Here is an 18,320-nt window from a genome sequence, read left to right on the forward strand (position 1 = left end):
AGACCAATGACTCATTACAATAAACATTTGCTCCATTTCCTGCTCCTCTACTCTTCCTACATTCCTGGAGGCCTCCTGCAGGCACCACAGACAAGCAAGTGTGACCCTGCTCCAAACCCTTGCCTGACATATTTCCCTGAAACAAACCCATCAGCTTTAACTTGTACTCTGCCCACCAGCAAAAGAAGCCCCTGGCTACACTGGTACTAGGGATCCTAGAGGCAAGGGTAGAATCCAAAACCTTGCAGGCAACACAGGGCATAAAAAAAAAAAAAAAAACCCAGGGGAGACACCATACTGGATCTGAAGACTAGTTAGTCACCAGAATTCCAGGCCACTTAGGCCAGTAGACAGCAAGGAAACAGATAATAAGGGGAAAACATCCAAAACACCCATCCAAGAAGATAAACTCAGAAATTACATTTAAACCTATAATAATTACAAAGCCCAGATATCTAGGATATGCCAGGATAAAAACACAATCAACAACAGCCAGGGAAATATGGTACTAACAGAGACCAGATATTCTACTACAACAAGCCCTGCATGTTCCAACACAGGTGAAGCATAAGAAAATGACCTTAAACCCAATGTTATAAAAATGATAAAGGCCTTTAAAGAGGAAATTAATAAATCACCTAAAGAAATACAGGAAAATTCATTCAAACAGATGAAGGAAAATGGATAAAACTGTTCAAGAACTAAAAGTAGAAATAGAAGATAAGAAAATAGTATCTAAATGCATAAACATAACATTTATAATTTAAGACATGGAAGAAAGAATCTCAGGCATAGAAGATATAATAGAAGAAATCAAAAATATCAAAATAGTAAAAAAAATGTTAAATCTAAAAAATATCTGACACAAAATACCCAGAAAATCTGGGATACTATGAAAAGACCAAACCTAAAAATAATAGGAGGAGAAGGAGGAGAAGATTTCTAACTTAAAGGTCCAGAAAATATGTTCAACAAAATCATAGAAGAAAATTTCTGTAACCTAAAGAGATGCCTGTCAACATACAAGAACCTTATAGAACAACAAATATATTAGACCTGAAAAGAAAAATCTTCCTTCCACATAATAATAAAAATATTAAACATACAGAACAAAGAAACATTATTAAAAGCTGTAAGGGAACAAAGGTCTAGTAACATATAAAGACAGACCTATCAGGATTATATCCAACTTCTCAAAGGAGCTCTAAAAGCCAGAAGAGCCTAGACAGACATTTTTCTGTCCTTAAGAGACCAAAGATGCCAGCATAGACTATTATATCCAGCAAAACTTTCAATCACCACAAATGGAGAAAGCAAGATATTCCACAACAAAACCAAATTGAAAAGTATCTATCCGTAAATCCTGTTCTACAGAAGCTTAACCATACCCAAGAAAACACAGGAAATAAATAACTACACACCAGCAAAGCCAAAAGAAGGGAAACACACACACACATACACACACACACACACACACACACACACACACACACACACACACACACACACTACTACCACCATCAAAATAAGAGGAATTAACAATCATTGGTTATTTATATCTCTAAACATCAATGGACTCATTTCACCCAATAAAAAGACACAGGCTAACAGAATGGTTGTGAAAATATGATCTGTCATTCAAGCAACATACCTTAGCAACACATTAAAACTACATTACCTTTGTGTAAAAGGCTGGAAAAAGATTTTCCAAGTAAAATGGGTATGGTTAAGCTTCTGTAGAACAGGATTTACGGATAGATACTTTTCAATTTGGTTTTGTTGTGGAATATCTTGCTTTCTGGAGTAGCCATTATAATACCTAATAAAATAGAGTTTCAGCCAAAATTAAACAAGATATGGGAAAGGACACTTCATACTCAAAGGAAAAATCTACCAAAATGACATCTCAACTCTGAATATCTATCTATGCCTCAAGTGCAGTAGAACCTGCAATTGGAAAAGAAACAGTAAAATTTAAATCATATCTTAAACATTTCACTTTAATAGTGAGAGATTTCATCACCTCACACTCACCAATGGACAAGTCATTCAAACATAAAATAATAAGAGAAATCATGAAACCAACAGACATTAAGAATCAAATGAACCTAAGAGATATTTATAGAACATTTCACCCAAAGACAAAAGAATATGTCTATTGATGGTGTCCTTAGCCTTGCAAATGCTTTCCAATTATTAATTGTTGACCTTAATGCCTAAGCTATTGATATTCTGTTCAGGAATTTGTCTCCTGTCATGATATTCAAGGCAGTTCCCCAATTTCTCTTATTAGATTTAGTGTGTCTGGTTTTATCTTGAGATCTTTGATCCACTTGCCGGGTGATAGATAAGGGTCTATTTACATCCAGTAACACAAGCACCATTTGTTAAAAATGCTTTCATTTTTTATTGCATTGTTTTTACTTGTCAAATATCAAGTGCCCATAGGTGCGTGGGTTTATTTCTGGATCTTCAATTTTACTTCATTGATCAATCCATCTTTGTTTTTGCTAATACCACGGATTTTTTGTTACTATTGCTCAATAGTATAGCTTGAAATCAGGGATGGTAGTACCTCCAGAAGTTTGTTTATTGCATAGGATTGCTTTATCTATCTTAGGTTTTTTGCTTTTCCATATGAAGTTGAGAATTGCTCTTTTGAGATATATAAATATTGGGTTGGAATTTTGATGGGAATTGTATATAATCTGTAGATTGCTTTTGGTAAGAGCCACTTTCACTATGTTAATCCTCCCTATCCATGAGCATGAGAAATCTTTCCATATTCTGATATATTCTTCAATTTCTTTCTTTAAATACTTGAAATTCTTCTAATATGGGTCTTTCACATGCTTTCTTAGAGTTACACCAAGATATTTTATATTATTGTAGCTATTGTAAAGGGTATTTTTTCCTAATTTCTTTCTCAACCCATTTATTTATCTTTTGTATAAAAGATGGCTCACCTTTTTGAGTTAATTTTGTAATAGCCACTTTGCTAAAGATGTTTATTAGCTGGAGGAGGTCTCTGGTAGAATTTTTGGGATTACTTATGTATACTATCAATCAATAACATTTGAACACTATGACATTTTGGCTTCTTCCTTTCCAATTTGTATCTTAATCTCCTTTAGTTGTCTTATTGTTCTAGCTAGAACTTCTAGTACTACGTTAGATAGAGAGGAAGAGAAATCAGGTCTGGGGAGAGAGAGGGCAAGAGAAGGCTGGGAGTGAGAATGTAAGTTGGTGGGGGCCAATTCTTGGACTAGTTAGAGATCTGGGAAGGAGGAGGCTATGAAGAATCTATGGGGGTAACTCTAGCTGAGAGTCCTACCAGTGGGGTATGGAGACTAAACTGGTTATCTCTTTTAGCTAGGCAGGACTTCCAGTGGAGGGAGGAAATATCAAACCACCCTCAAAACCTTCAACCCAAAAATTGTTCAGCCTAAAAGATGTGCATAAATAAAGATGGAGGAGAGGCTACATGAACAGCCAACCAATCAGTGTCCCAACTTGAAACCCATCCAAAGAGAGAAAGCCAACCTTTGACACTGTTAATAATATTCTGCTATGCTTGCAGACAGTAATGTAGCACACCTGAGACCAGAGCAGCTTCATCTAGCAGCATATGAAAACAGATGCAAAGACCCACAGCCAAATATCAGGCCAAGCTCGGGAGTCTTCTGGAAGAGTGGCAGGAAGAATTGAGCAAGCTGGAGAGGTCAAAGACACCACATGAAGACTTACAGAGTCAACTAACCTGATATAGTTTGAGCCACCAACCAAAGAGCATGAAAGGGCTAGACTTAGGGGCCCAACACTTATGTAGCAATGTGTAGCTTGGTCTTAATGTCATCCCCTAAAAATTGGAGAAGAGGCTGTCTCTGATTCTGTTGCTTCTCATGAATTCCCTTCTCCTAACTGGACTGCCTGGTTGGGCCTCAGTTGGAAAGAATGTGCTTAGTCCTGCTGGGGCTCGATGTCCCAAGCTGGTGATATTCAAGGGAGCTTACCCTTTTCTGTGGAGTAGTGGAAGGGGTAATGTGGGGAAGAATTTGTAAGGATGAAACTAAGAGGAGAGGAGGGAAGGTGCTATGATCAAGATATAAAATGAATAACTAAAATAATTAATGAAAACATTTACCCAGGGGAAACTATTTTATTTATTTCAGTCTTCTGTTTTCACACATTGATGTTTTTTTTCTCTTGATAAAACTTCATTCTACCTATAATTCTTTAAGGTAGGCAACTCTCTACATTACTGTACCCCATATTTATACAATAAACTTTCCAAACAAATGTTCAACTTTACTTCAGAGAATTCTGGGATGGCAATAGATTTATCTATGGTATATGCTGAAACCAAAAGGAATAGTATGTTAGTCACCAAAGGCCTGTTTTCATTTTGAATAACAACTTGGCTCTGGCATAATTTTATTTTCTATGATAATAAGCACATGGTATTAATTTAATATTTCTTACTTTTATATAATCTTGGCTAGTTTTCCTGAATTAAAGAATCCATGAATTTTATTTTTTCACTCAAGTAATATAATAATAATAATGATACTTTATTAACATTGGTTATCTGTCCAAACGTTTTTACCTTTAATAGTGACTTACAAACATTATACATTATTTTCTATGTTTCTAAAAAGTCTACATGTTGAAGTGTTGGCCCACAGTCTCTTAGAATGTGACATTATCTGGAAACATGCCTGTGGATATTTTATTCAGTGAAGATCATAATGAAATGGAGGGTCCCTAATTCAGTCTGAGCTGTCACCATAGAAAAGGGGGTATTTCAAATGAGACACATATTTGGGGAGAACATGACATACCATACAAAAAATGCTTGTCAGAGAGAATGACCTGAAGAAGAAACACACCCTATAAACACCTTGACATCAGATTTCTACTTGAGAGAACTGTGAGATAATAAATTTATGTTGTCATCTAATCAGTGGTACTTTTTATTGGGGTAACCTAATGTAATACTGTTATTAGAAATATATAGGCTTATTTTTCACATTTTCTAATATTCTAAAAGCATCCTAATGCAATTAATTGCTTTTGGTAGAGTTGTATTATTTTTATTATTATTTTGTTCTATTTTTCAAAGATTTATTTATTTTTATTTATGTGTATGAATGTATGCCTGCATATCTGTTTGTGCTTCATTTATCTGCCTCGTGTCTCTTCTGCCTCTGCAGAAGAGAGTATTGGAAACCTAACCTGAGTCATCTGCAAAATCATCAACACTTTGACCACAGAACCATTCTTCCATCTGTATATTTATTTATTTCTAAACCAATATAATCAGAGTTCTAGGCCAGAGACCGGACTCTGAAAGTTCTTACATGTAAGGTCTGGCTACTGGCCTCACTGAAGGCAATCAGAAGTAATGGAGAGAAGGGAAGAAAGAATGTTAACCAATGTGTCCATTTAGAGAAGATGGAGATTAAGCATTTCAGTCTGGATCTAGAATAGTGCCAAATGCTTCAGCTATGAAGAACTAGGGCAGGTTAAGCACTTCCCCATTTATCAGGTTTCATCAAACTGTAGGTGGTAATTGTCTGAATCCTCTTTCTGCAATATGCCTCTAGAGAAGTCCTGATTACCGGAGAGAACTATCTAATTCCCTCAAGATGGATGCTTCTGTTTACAGATTACTTTATTAATGCCTGATCTTCCCTGACTCTACTGTCTCTGGAATTTAAGGTGACCGAGGTTTAGAACAATGAGTAGAAACTTCTAGGTGCCTTTTATGGGGTCTTGAACAGGACATTTTAAACGCTGACAGTCCAATAAGTTAGATACTCTTATCTTTGTGCCTTCAGCCTTGAAGTGGGATGTGATGGGTTAGGCATCATCAGTTTTAGACAAGCCCTTGAATGATTAAAATGCCTGTGTGTGAACTTTAGCCAAGATCTGTTCTGAAGTAAAGGAGGCAGATGTAAAATAAAGGCAAGTATGTCAGGTTCTTCTACTTTTGTTAATTTGCAAGCCCATGTGAAAATGATGCTTTTTAAAAAAATATAAAAGTACTTTCTAAGTCTACCACTAAATCTAAACTAAACAATGAAATTTACATCTAAATATCAAACTACATTCACAGTTGTTCTCTGAGTTTACTGATGATCATATGGCTTCTACTATCTATAACTTGATTTAAAATGGTCTTCATCATTTTCTTTTTGAATTTCTTTTTAGAATGTAATTTTAGAGAATCAAAGCCATAGGATTAACGTGATCATTATAGGGAAGACTGTTCAATTACAGGAATCATGAATATGATGTTATGCTAGATCATAGTGGCAATATTTACAAAAGTAGGCAAAAATATAGGATATTCTATTCCTTATATTTGTATCTGGCATCATTTTTAGATAAGAGGTTTTTCTCCTGCGTGGGTTCTTTCTGTTTATAACCCCTTTCGTCTAGTCACTGATGCTTTTCTCCTCTCTCTCTCTCTCTCTCTCTCTCTCTCTCCTTCATCTGTCTTTCTCTTTCCTTCTCATATTCCCATGTATTTTTCTCATTGGCACTCTCTTCCCCACCCAAAGTTGCTTTTTTATTTCTTGAAAATAGTAATTATTCAATTACACTTAGCAATTTTCTCATGTATCACTTATGTTCCTAGAACTACAGGAAAGTGGAAAGAAGAAATGAATAATACTGCCAGAAAGGAAAACTAACAGCTCCTGGACTCAGTCATTTCCTATAATTCCTGTTTGCTCATTTCTATGACTAATGAATGCAGTGTGGAAAATTTTCACACTCCAGCAGCAACCTGGATGCAAACTCTTTTGCAGAAGGCCTTGATTCAGAAGGAAATCCAGCATTCGTTCATTTTAAATGCAAATATTGTAAACTAAGTAGGACAAGCACGTCAGGGTGGAGGGGTGTGTTTCCGGGCACAGCAGAAAGCTGTCTTGGTGCCTGGGAGGCTGAGCATCTTAGTAGTTTATTAAAATAAATCAGAAAAGAGGCAGGCTCAGTTCTGCAGTTTCACTTCAGACACTGTGAGATAAAGAACTCCAAAACTGGTAAACCTTAGCTATACAGATCCTGAAAGGAAATAAAGAAAGGAAAGGATCTGTACAACTGACATTTTCTAGACTGTCTTCTCCGAGTCAAAGAGTAAATCATCTAGCATGCAATCTAAAAATTACAGTGAGTTCTAATTTGCATTAAAATGCACATCTTAAGATTTTGTAATGACAATGTTACACTCATCTTTCCCCTCAGGCGTGGTTGTTACAGCATTCATCCCAATGTTCATAAACTAACCCAAGTAACAAAGGCTTGGGAATATATTGAAATGCAGAGAACAAAATTAATTAGAAATCAATCCTAAATAATATAGCATCACTTGAGAAGTAGATTATGCCCTCTCTCCTCTTGGGTGAATTAGGATAAAGTGTCACTGAAATTAGTTTAGGAAATGTGGGGCTGAAGCCCTGCTATGGGCATAGCTGTCCCTGCAGCTACTGCTGTGAGCTCTGTAGGGGGTGGACCCCAAGGCCCTCCTGTTCAGCAATTAGGCTTAATTGGCTAGCTGGTCTTCCTGGGAGGATGGTGAAGACACCTAATTAGCAGTATGTGGTTGATTTTTTCCACCAGGATTCTCTTTCCCTTCCTCCCATATTGAGACTTTGAACTGGATGAAAGTTTAGAGGTGAATTTTCCTTCTAGTAGTAAGAATTTTGATCCAGAACAATTGGGTAGGAGGGTTTTCTATTTTCTACAGATCAGTTGTGTTAATACATTTTAAAGCACACATGGTATTTCCACTAGGAATCTACTCTGGAGATAAACTGAGTTTATTGCTTTTTGTCCCCACCCCTGCACCCCCACCCAGGCACACATCCCTCTTGCCTCCATTCAGAATAAAGGAACAAGGAGATAGTCAGGAGAGGATAGGCAACATTTATAAGGAAGTTGTTATAGACCATTAATCAAGTTTTGACATGATATTTGATTTTTTAAAAAAGCAAGGTCATGTTGAATAATAGAGGGAATTAAGCCTTTTTACTGCAGTGGCTGCATACAAAAATTCAGATAACAGTTTTGAAGTTTCAAAGTCCAATGTTTGGTGGTAGTGTCAGTGTGCTGTGGTTTACTCTCTGATGCTGAGGGCTCATGGTAGCACATTGCACAGGTGGTGTGTGTGTGTGTGTGTGTGTGTGTGTATGTGTGCATGTGTATTTGCTTGTGTGTATGTGCATGCATGTGTGTGTTTATTGACAAACAGAAAGTAAAAGAAGTAAATGAGAGACTAAAGTTCTACAGTCTCCTCTTAGGGCATTCCCAGTGACCCAATGACCATTTCATAAACCTCTCTCTCAAGTGTTTCACTACCCTCAGTAATACCACTTCTCAGGTATAGCCTTCACTCACCGTGTGCCATTGGCAGACACTCAAACTACACTCACACCATAAGAGATTATAAACAATGCTTTTTAAGTATACTAACCATGACTGTAACCTCTTTTAGGGAAGTTTGTGGTTCCAGATGCAAAAGATAGTTCCAATTTAGTTTTACTTAGGGTTTCTGCCACCCTGTCCTGCAACTGTGAGTAAGCTTTCTGCTCTGGACAAGTTTATAGCTCATACATAGAAATGAGACTAAAGAAATACAATATTTTTGTAACTATTTTTATGTTTATGATTGTAAACTAAGACTTTAGTTAACATCTAGGAGCAGAAATTTGTTTGATTTCTAAGGCATTTCAACGTTACAGACCTTTAATTTCCTAGCACAAAATTTTGACGTTGTTACTCTCATGCTTAGATCTTCCAGTACCTCACTTCTTACCTCAGCACACGGAGTGTTTGATGCTATTTTATGAAGCTTTATCTGAGCTCTCCATCTCTGTCTAGGAGCTTGGTGTATTCTTCCTTGAACTCTGCCCTCTTCTTTTAGAAGGATATATCTCTTGGGCTTGTTTAATTTTCTCTCTGTTGCTGAACTGTACCCTACAAAGGACAGGTATTCTATCCACGCTATTCATTTTTGAATCCCTTAGAAATTCGCTCATTGTATGTCTCATAACAAGTTTTAAATAAGGGTTCCCAGAGTGTGTGAATATTAATATCTGTAACTGGTGGCTCATCAGCAGGCAACAAAGCAAAGCCAAAAGGAGAAGTTCTGTCTGTCTTTTGTGTGGATATCTATAATCTTGGCTGATCGTGTGCTGTTTGTGGAAAGGAGCAGTAAAACTTTCAAAGACACCATATGCCTTTAGAGTCAGCTGTAATAACGAGACCACTGAATGCTGCTGGGGACAGAATATACCCGAACCATTTGCTTGAACATGTTGGTGTTCAGACTTGGCAATCTCTTAACCTCTGGTGATCTCCCCTTCCCCCATTCCCCTGCACACACACACACACACACACACACACACACACGAACACAGGGAGCAGGGGCAGAGAGGTACACATTTTACTCTCAGACTCATCACTGCTTCCCACTGTATTTGACCTACTTTCTAAAAAGTGCTTAGATAGATGGTGGGTGCATAGATGTTTGAGTTGGAGTCGTAATTGCCTCATTCCATGATCTCAACAAGTTTGTTATTTAGTATTGCTAAGTTAAACGGCTAATGGTTAGGGAGTCTTGAAACTCCGAAGGGATACAATAATGTCAAAGTAATAAGCAAAATAAAAGAAATAAAAATTTATTCCAAGCTGTCTATTGTTCATTCTTAGGTATTCATGTTACACAACAATATCTGAAATTACCTAAGCCATTTCCAACTTGGTGGAGATTATCTTTAGGGGGTGGAGTACAGATAGCTTAAATTCTACAAGTAAGAGTGATTATTAAGAAGAAAGGCCACATTTTCTGTATGTTTCTAAAAGTTGTTTGCTACTGGTATTTAATGAACTTGATCCACATATGAACTGGGTCTGTGTACTAGAATGAGTGAATTGGTGAGGAGCTGTTTTCTCTTACCTATAGTAGAAAATATAATTATCTTGACCCCTTTATCACATCTGAATGTTCTATGACACTCTATTTACAAAAAGTGACTTAAATTTATATAGAATCTAGAGTCAATGTCTCACTGCTTAGATCTCTCAGGAATATAACTTGGTGGTTGAAGGTGGCTTTCAAATGGGCAACCTTGCCCAACTGCAACATCACTTAACTGCAAATGATGTGGTACTAATATGTTTATACAGTACACTTTTAGAACTTATAATGATGGTTTCTTGTGAGAAGACAGCAAATGGTTGGTGTAGGAACAGTGATATTTCAGTTGAATAATCACTCTCGTGACACATTTTAAATGCAATCTGTTTCAACTAAAGCATGAGTGCCTTTAAACAAAAAATACATGCCTCTTCCAGGATATTTCTCTTAGCCACTTGTACACAGCTTGTTGAAGAGCCTCCAAAAGTATAAATTCCACCTTAGAAAATAATGTACCTTGACATATTAATATAGAGAATTACCTCACCAGCAAAAGGCAACTGCCTTTTCTTTGTTGACTATTACACACTGCTCTGAAAAAGGCTTCTGGCAAGGTCAAATACATGAGTATTCCTCACAGTCTTTTAGATAAGATTGCTTTCTCCTCTTCATGTGCTTATTAATGAACAGTTTGCCACAGGCCTATCACATCTCTGTCCATTATGCAAGCAGAGGCATTGGTTAATTTTGTCTTTACCTAATTCTATGCTAACAGTGTTTACACCTATCATAACAGTCTTAGCAGGCAGATGTCACCTTGGCCCCTCTCTATCATTCTAGAAGTTAGGGGTCAAAAATACCAATGCTTTGGCTGCACATTGCTGCTAATATCTATTATACACAGTAATGCCTTTGGTCTTCAGGCTAATCATTTGGATTTCTGGTTTCCCCAAATCATAGGAGATTAATTTGTTAGATTGAAGATTGTGCAGCCTCTCATGCCCTTCACAGTGAGAGCTGCAACTTGATGCAACATGTCAAGCACTGTGATGTTCAAGTAGTCAGTGAATGCTTTCATTTTGACTCATACCTCCTGAAGCATATGTTGCAGTCCTCGACTGATGGTAGATTGCTGTGTGCTAAGTTTAGATTATCACTGAGGAATGCTTCCTTATGGTATGGCATGTGCATTTATTCAGTGTTGCAGTAAGGGCAAAATGCCATCTGCATAATGTATTGCATAGCACTTTAAAATCAGGATACTGCTTCTTTTTGTTAAAAAATTGGCACTTTTCTAAGTTTCATATTTAAATTCTGAGAAAAAAATAACCTTGGTTTTGCAATTAAAATTCTTCAGATAGTTTCTGTCATTAAGCTCTTTAATTATATTTTTAATTGCACCTCTAAAAAAATTATACTTTCCTCAAGTATGCATCTGAAATAGCCATGCTTAATAAAATTTGTATTTGTTCAGTTCACATGTGATTATATTTAAAAAAAAATAGCCATTATCTAAATGGCTTACTATTAATTATTACTTCAAATTCATAGACAATTATTAATTATAGATTAAGATTTTAATTATCAAAAATTTAATTTAAGCAATATTTTAACTAATTCAAATATTTTTAAATAAATATATTATAGAAAGTAAAATTCTATTTATCACTAAAATGAGGATTTAATGATGTTTCATTTTATATTCTAGATTTAGGAAAATAAATTCTTCATAATAATTTTATGTTACACTTATAATTTTGAATTATTTGAGGAATATATTGAGTTATAATTATTTTTATTCTCTAAAGCTAGTATATTTTAATATTAATTTATATTTCTTATAATAATTATATTACTAAATGGTGAGAAAATGTCTGAGTAGAAGAATTTTATAGATTTATTTATTTTTTGTATTTCTGATTGTGCCACCTTTCATAGATGTGTTTTATTGGAGACTGCCAACTTTCAGTGTGTAGACACAAAGGTTAGTGATAAGAATCAATGTGCATTACAGTATGTTGTGCCTGGTCTCAATTCTTTTTGGTTCTTGGCTCTTCCTATCTTGTCTTTTGTATTTACTTTGTATGTTTTCTTTTACTCTTCTTTCTGTGTATCTTATCTCTTCTTTCCTAGCCTTTTAAGTCTACATTGAGCATCAACATTGTAAGAATAGCCCCTGACTTATTGTCTGACATGCAATGTACAGAGTGATATTGGTTGAGCTGTGCATAAAGTATGCTGTGTACTATAGTATGAAAGGAACAATTAAGAAACACATGTCATTTTATCTCATATTACATATACTTATCTATGTATGATTCTAAAGTTTTTAACATTATGCTCATTTCTTGTCTTTACATCTTGCTTTGGGACTCGAACTAACTCTTTGTGGTTCTAATTCCCTGTTTACATTTAGCAAATTTTTCAGTATTTAAGAACAAGGAAAAGAAGATTGTGAATTTTTTGTCATCGTATTAGATAGAGCACTATATAATTGCCTCTTCAAAGATAACAGTATTGTCTAGGGTTAAATTTCACTAATTGTGACTAGGAGTCGAAATCTAAACAAATCCAGTTTGATTAGTTCACTGGTAAGGATGTGTTTTACAGTTTTATACAAATTTTTTTCAAAGATAAAGACATAAAGATGAGTGTTAGGGATTTTATGTGGCCTCCAAATACTAAAATATTTATCATCTGACTCTGTAGACATTCACCCTCATTTGATACACAGGAATGAACTAACCTTTACTCTGTACTGTTGACCAGATTTCAGATTCAGGGTAGATGGTAACATGTAGACTGATAAGTTATAAACTGTTTTACCAACTAGACAAGCCTGTCAGGTAAACCTGAAGGTTAAAGTTGCATTACTCTCAAAGACATTTGCCAGTTTTACCTGCATTTTTCAACTTGGGCATAAATCATTCAGTATTTCTTCTTCATATTATTTTAAATAGCTTAACTAAATAATAAGTAAAACAGTTTTGCTGACTTTTTTATATTTGCACTGGAATCATAGATTTATTTCTTAAAATTTAAGCATGGTATAAATGAGCAACCTCACTCCATTCTATCCAGGATTCAGAATTTCAGCATTGTAATGCAGCATTTCTTTAGACAAGTAAGTATACATTTTCACATATTGCTCATTTCAAATTCTAGACATTTCTTTAATAGAATTTGAATTGAGACCAAATGGATGAGTTTCGAGACAGGTACCACATACCAAAGTTAAATCAAGAGCAGGTAAACTATCTAAACAGGCCCATATCCAATAAAGAAATAGAAGAAGTCATAAAAACCTTCCAACCTAAAAAGCCCAGGGCCAGAGGGATTTAGTGCAGAATTCTACTAGATCTTCAAAGAAGATGTGATATCAGTATTTCTCAAACTATTCCATAAAATAGAAACAGAAGGAACTATACCTAACTCATACTTTGAAGCAACAATTACTCTGATACCTAAACCACATAAGGACCCAACCAAAAAAAGAGAACTTCAGACCAAACACGCTTATAAATATCGATGCAGAAATACTCAATAAAATTCTCGCAAAAGTTATCCAAGAACACATCAAAACCATCATTCACCATGATCAAGTAGGCTCCATACCAGGAATGCAAGGTTAGTTTAATATACAAAAATCCATTAACATAATCCCCTATATAAACAAACTTAAAGACTAAAATCACATGATCATCTCCATAGATGCAGAAAAAGCATTTGACAAAATACAACACCACTTCATGTTAAAAGTATTGGAGAGATCAGGAATTCAAGGCACACACCTAAACATAATATAAGCATTCTACTGCAAACCAGCAGCCAATATCAAATTAAATGGAAACATACTTGAAGCAATCCCACGGAAATTGGGGACAATACATGCCCACTGTCCCTGTACCTATTTACTATAGTACTCAAAATGCTAACTAGAACAATAAGACAACAAAAAGAGATCAAGGGGATACAAATTGGCCAAGAAGAAATAAAGGTACACTATTTGCAGATGATATAATAGTATACATAAGCGAACCCAAAAATTCTACCAGAGAACTTTTCCATCTGATAAACAACTTCCACTATGTGGCCTGGTACAAAATTATCTCAAATAGATCAGTAGCATTTGTTTTTACAAATGATAAACAGGCTGAGAAAGAAATTAGGGAAACAACTATCTTCATAAGAGACAAATAATAAAATATATCTTGGGATAACTCTAACCAAACAAGTGAAAGACCTGTATGACAATAACTTCAACTCTCTCAAGAAAGAAATTGAAGATCTCAGAAAAAGGAGAGATCTTCCATGTCCATTGATTGTCAGATTTAACATAATAAAAATGTCTGTCCTACCTAAGTCAATCTACAGATTCAATGCAATCTCCATCAAAACCTCAGCACAGTTCTTCAAAGACAGAGAAAGAACAACTCTCAATTTCTTCTGTAAAAGCAAAAAATCCAGAATAGCAAAAATAGTTCTTAACAATAAAAGAATGATGGGGAGAATCACCATCCCTGAACTCAAGCTTTTATTACTCAAGTAATAAAAACTGCATAGTATTGATACAGAGACAGACCTGTTGACCAGTGGTATATAACTGAAGACCAGAAATAAAACCACACACTTATGCACACTTGCTCTTTGACAAAGAAGCCAAACATATACAATGGAAAAACAGAAAGCATCTTCAATAAATTGTGCTGGTCTAACTGCCTGTCTGTATATAGAAAAATTAAAATAGATCCATATTTGTCACCTTCCACAGAGCCCAAGTCCAAGTAGATCAAGGACCTCAACATAAAAACAGATACACTGAATCTAATAGAAGAGAAAGTGAGAAATAGCCTTGAACTCATTGGCACAGGGAAAAATTTCCTAAACAGAATTTCAATGGCTCATGCTCTAAGATCAAGAATTGATAATTATGAGCTTATGAAACTCGAAAGCTTTTGTAAGGCAAAGAGTATAGTCAATAAGACAAATCAGCAACCTACAGATTGGGAAAAAAATCTTCACTAACCCTACATCTGATACAGGGTTAATATCCAAAATATATGAAGAACTCAGGAAGTTAACCACGAAAAAACCAAACAACCGAATCAAAAAATGGGGTATAGAACTAAACTGAGAATTCATAACAGAGGAATCTCGAATAGTTGAGAAGCACCTAAAGAAATGTCCAACATCCTTATTGTTCAGAGAAATGCAAATCAAAAGGACCCTGAGATTCTACCTTGCACCAATCAGAATGGCTAAGATCAAAACCTCAGGTAACAAGACATGTTGAGAGGATGTGGAGCAAGAGGAACACTTCTCTATTGCTGGTGGGATTGCAAACTGGTACAACCACTCTGGAAATAAATCTGGAGGTTTCTCAGAAAATTGGAAGTAGATCTACCTGAGGACCCAGAAATAACACTCTTGGGAATATATCCAACGATGCCCCAACATGCCACAGGGGCATGTGTCTCACTATGTTCATAGCAGCCTTATTATGATAGCCAGAGCTGGAAACAACCCAGATGTCCCACAACAAAAGAATGGATATAGAAAATGTGGTTTATTTACATAATGGAATACTATACTACTCAGCTATTAAGAATGAGGACATCCTGAGTTTTCAAGCAAATGGATAGAACTAGAAAATATTATCCTGAGTTAGGTAACTCACATCCAAAAGGACTCACTAATAAGTAGATATTAGCAAAAAACAAAACAACAACAATAAAAAACAGAATAGCCAAGATATAGTCCACAGAACTCAAAAAGGTCAACAAGCTGAAGGGCCCTCATTTCCACTTGGGAGGGAGAAGAAAGCAATCACAAGTGGGGAGGAATAGAGGGACCTGGGAGGGAAAGTGAATAGGGGCGGAAGAGTGGAGGAGGGGGTAGGGGAACCTGATCTAGTATTGGGTGGGGGAAAAAGACTGAAGCCCTGAGGGCCAGCAGAAATAATGGAAACAGGCAACCTCAGGAGGTAGGAGGTTGGGGGAACCCTCCAGAATGTACCAGAGACTTGGGAGGTAAGAGACTCTCAGGATTCAAAGGGAGGGACCTTAGAAGAAATGCCCTACATTGGGGAGAGGGAACTTGTAGACCCCACCTCCAATAGGAAGACTGCATCACATGAGGGAGAGAGTTGTTATCCCTCAGTCAAAACTGACCCATAATTGTTCCTGTCTGAAAGAACTGCAGGGATGGAAATGGAGAGCAGCCTGAGGAAAAGAAGGTCCTGAGACAGGCCCAAAGTGGGATCCATCTCAAGGCGGTCCCAAGGCCTGACACCATTACTGAGGCTATGGAGAACTCACAAAAGGGACCTATCATGTCTGCACTACTAAAGCCCAAACAAGCACTTGAAAGAGTCAGATGTAGGCATGCAACAAATGTACATAAGGTGCTGACCCCGTTGATGAATTCCAGAAAATCTAGAAGAAGTTGAGGAGGAGAGGGACCCTGTAGGAGAACCAGCAGTCTCAATTAACCTCCATCCCCAAGATCTCTTAAACACTGGACTACCTACCAGGGAGGACACAACAGCTAATATGAGGCCCCCAACACATATACAGCAGAGGACTGCTGGGCCTGGGTTCAGTCAGAGAAGATAATCCTAGCCCTCAAGAGACTGGAGGTCCTAGGGAGTTTAGAGATCTGGTGAGGTAGGTGGTGGGTGGTAGGAACATCCTTGTAGAGTCAGGCGATAGGGAGAAGGTATGGAATGTGAACCAGGAGGGGAATAAAATCTGGAGTATAAAATAAATAAATAGATAGATAAATAAACAAATAAGTAAAAGATTAAATAAAAATACCCCTGTATTCTCTGATTTTCATCAATATTGTTAAAGATTATATTTTCAGAGCAATTTAGTTTCATAGCAAAATTATCAGAGAACTATAAAGATGTACTCTCTGTTCCCCATAAAACAGATCATTTCCCAAGGTCAGCAATCCTCATTCCCATTCATGTGGTACATTGACTGCAGTTGATAAGCCGTTATTAATGTGGTACAAACACAGGAAGTTTAGAGTTTACATATGGGCTCACTTTGATGTCCTTATTACTTAAGGAAATGCTATCTGTGCAGGAGTGGTGAGGCCTTATGGTCAGTGCTGGTCTGCTCATGCCAGTAGACTTGTGTGTCTGTCAAGAGACACGCATGGTTTACTGTGTCTAGTTTTAATTTTTATTGTTACTGCATGCTTAATTAAATAATGTACTGGTAGATAAAATTAGTGAACATAGGAATTTAATTTAATAAAGATTAAACTAAGTACTTTCAGAAGACTCAATAAAGGTGAATTGTTTAACAATTGCCGTGCAATTAAATCGGAGTGAAACCTTGGCAGAAGATTGGTATGCTGGGCTGGAACCACACTTTTGTTTGGGGGAATTTATTTTAGAAAATACCTGTACTATATTAAACTCCCCCTTATTAAATATAAAATATTAAATGTTAATTTTTTATGAATGAGCAGCAGCTAGAAAGCCTACTTCCTTTGTGTATTATGACAACAGGAAGTTACACTTTTCCTAGAAAGGGTCTAGAACTAACTGGGGTTTACTGAGATTAAAATTCCATCACAGGGAGATGCTTCTCTATCATGACTTATTAACTCAAGGATCTGTGTGAGCATATGAGGATTGGGAAGGCATGGGGGAGAGTGTGTGCCTTTTGGTCTAAATGCCCGAGGTATTGTCCTATCTCAAGTTGAGAACATAGGAGATTGCCATGAGTAAGCTAAGCGTTGACACTACACTAGGTTAGGTTGTCACGTTTGGAAAACAAGACCTGTAATTATTTTTCTACATTTAGATAATTTCTTTAAGTTCTCATTTTTTAAAAATAAATTAGTTACATAAATTAGAGCATTACAAAAAGGAATGTCATGGAATTAGGAGATAAACACTGCGACGCTGAACCTGAAAGCACTGATTCACCTCATGTGAGTCATGTTTACATGGTACCTATGATACACTAATTGTTATCACGTCCTAATCTACCAAGGGGGTGATAAGGTTTAATAGTGAGCCATATAGGCTGATAAAAAATAGAATTACTAAAGGAAATAAAGGTATCCGAATATATATTTTGTGACCTTCTTTTAATTATTGTTTTTCTGACAGTTACCTGGTATTTTCTTAATAAGAAATGCTCATTAACATTACCTCCCATGCAATAGTTAGCAAGACAATCACTGTTTTCATATAAAGAAAAGAACCATCATAGTTCCCTTATGGTACCAGAGATTTTCAGCCAGTTAATATATTTTAATATAAACACAGAATTCAGTCCTAGTTATTGCCAATTATGAAGATGCAGAAAGGGTTCATTTGCCAAGCCTTTATCTAGGTCAGCATGTTATGGTCACAAAAAAAATGGTCATAATA

This window comes from Mus caroli, chromosome 1, assembly GCF_900094665.2.
Source record: "Mus caroli chromosome 1, CAROLI_EIJ_v1.1, whole genome shotgun sequence".
Taxonomy (NCBI): Eukaryota; Metazoa; Chordata; class Mammalia; order Rodentia; family Muridae; genus Mus; species Mus caroli.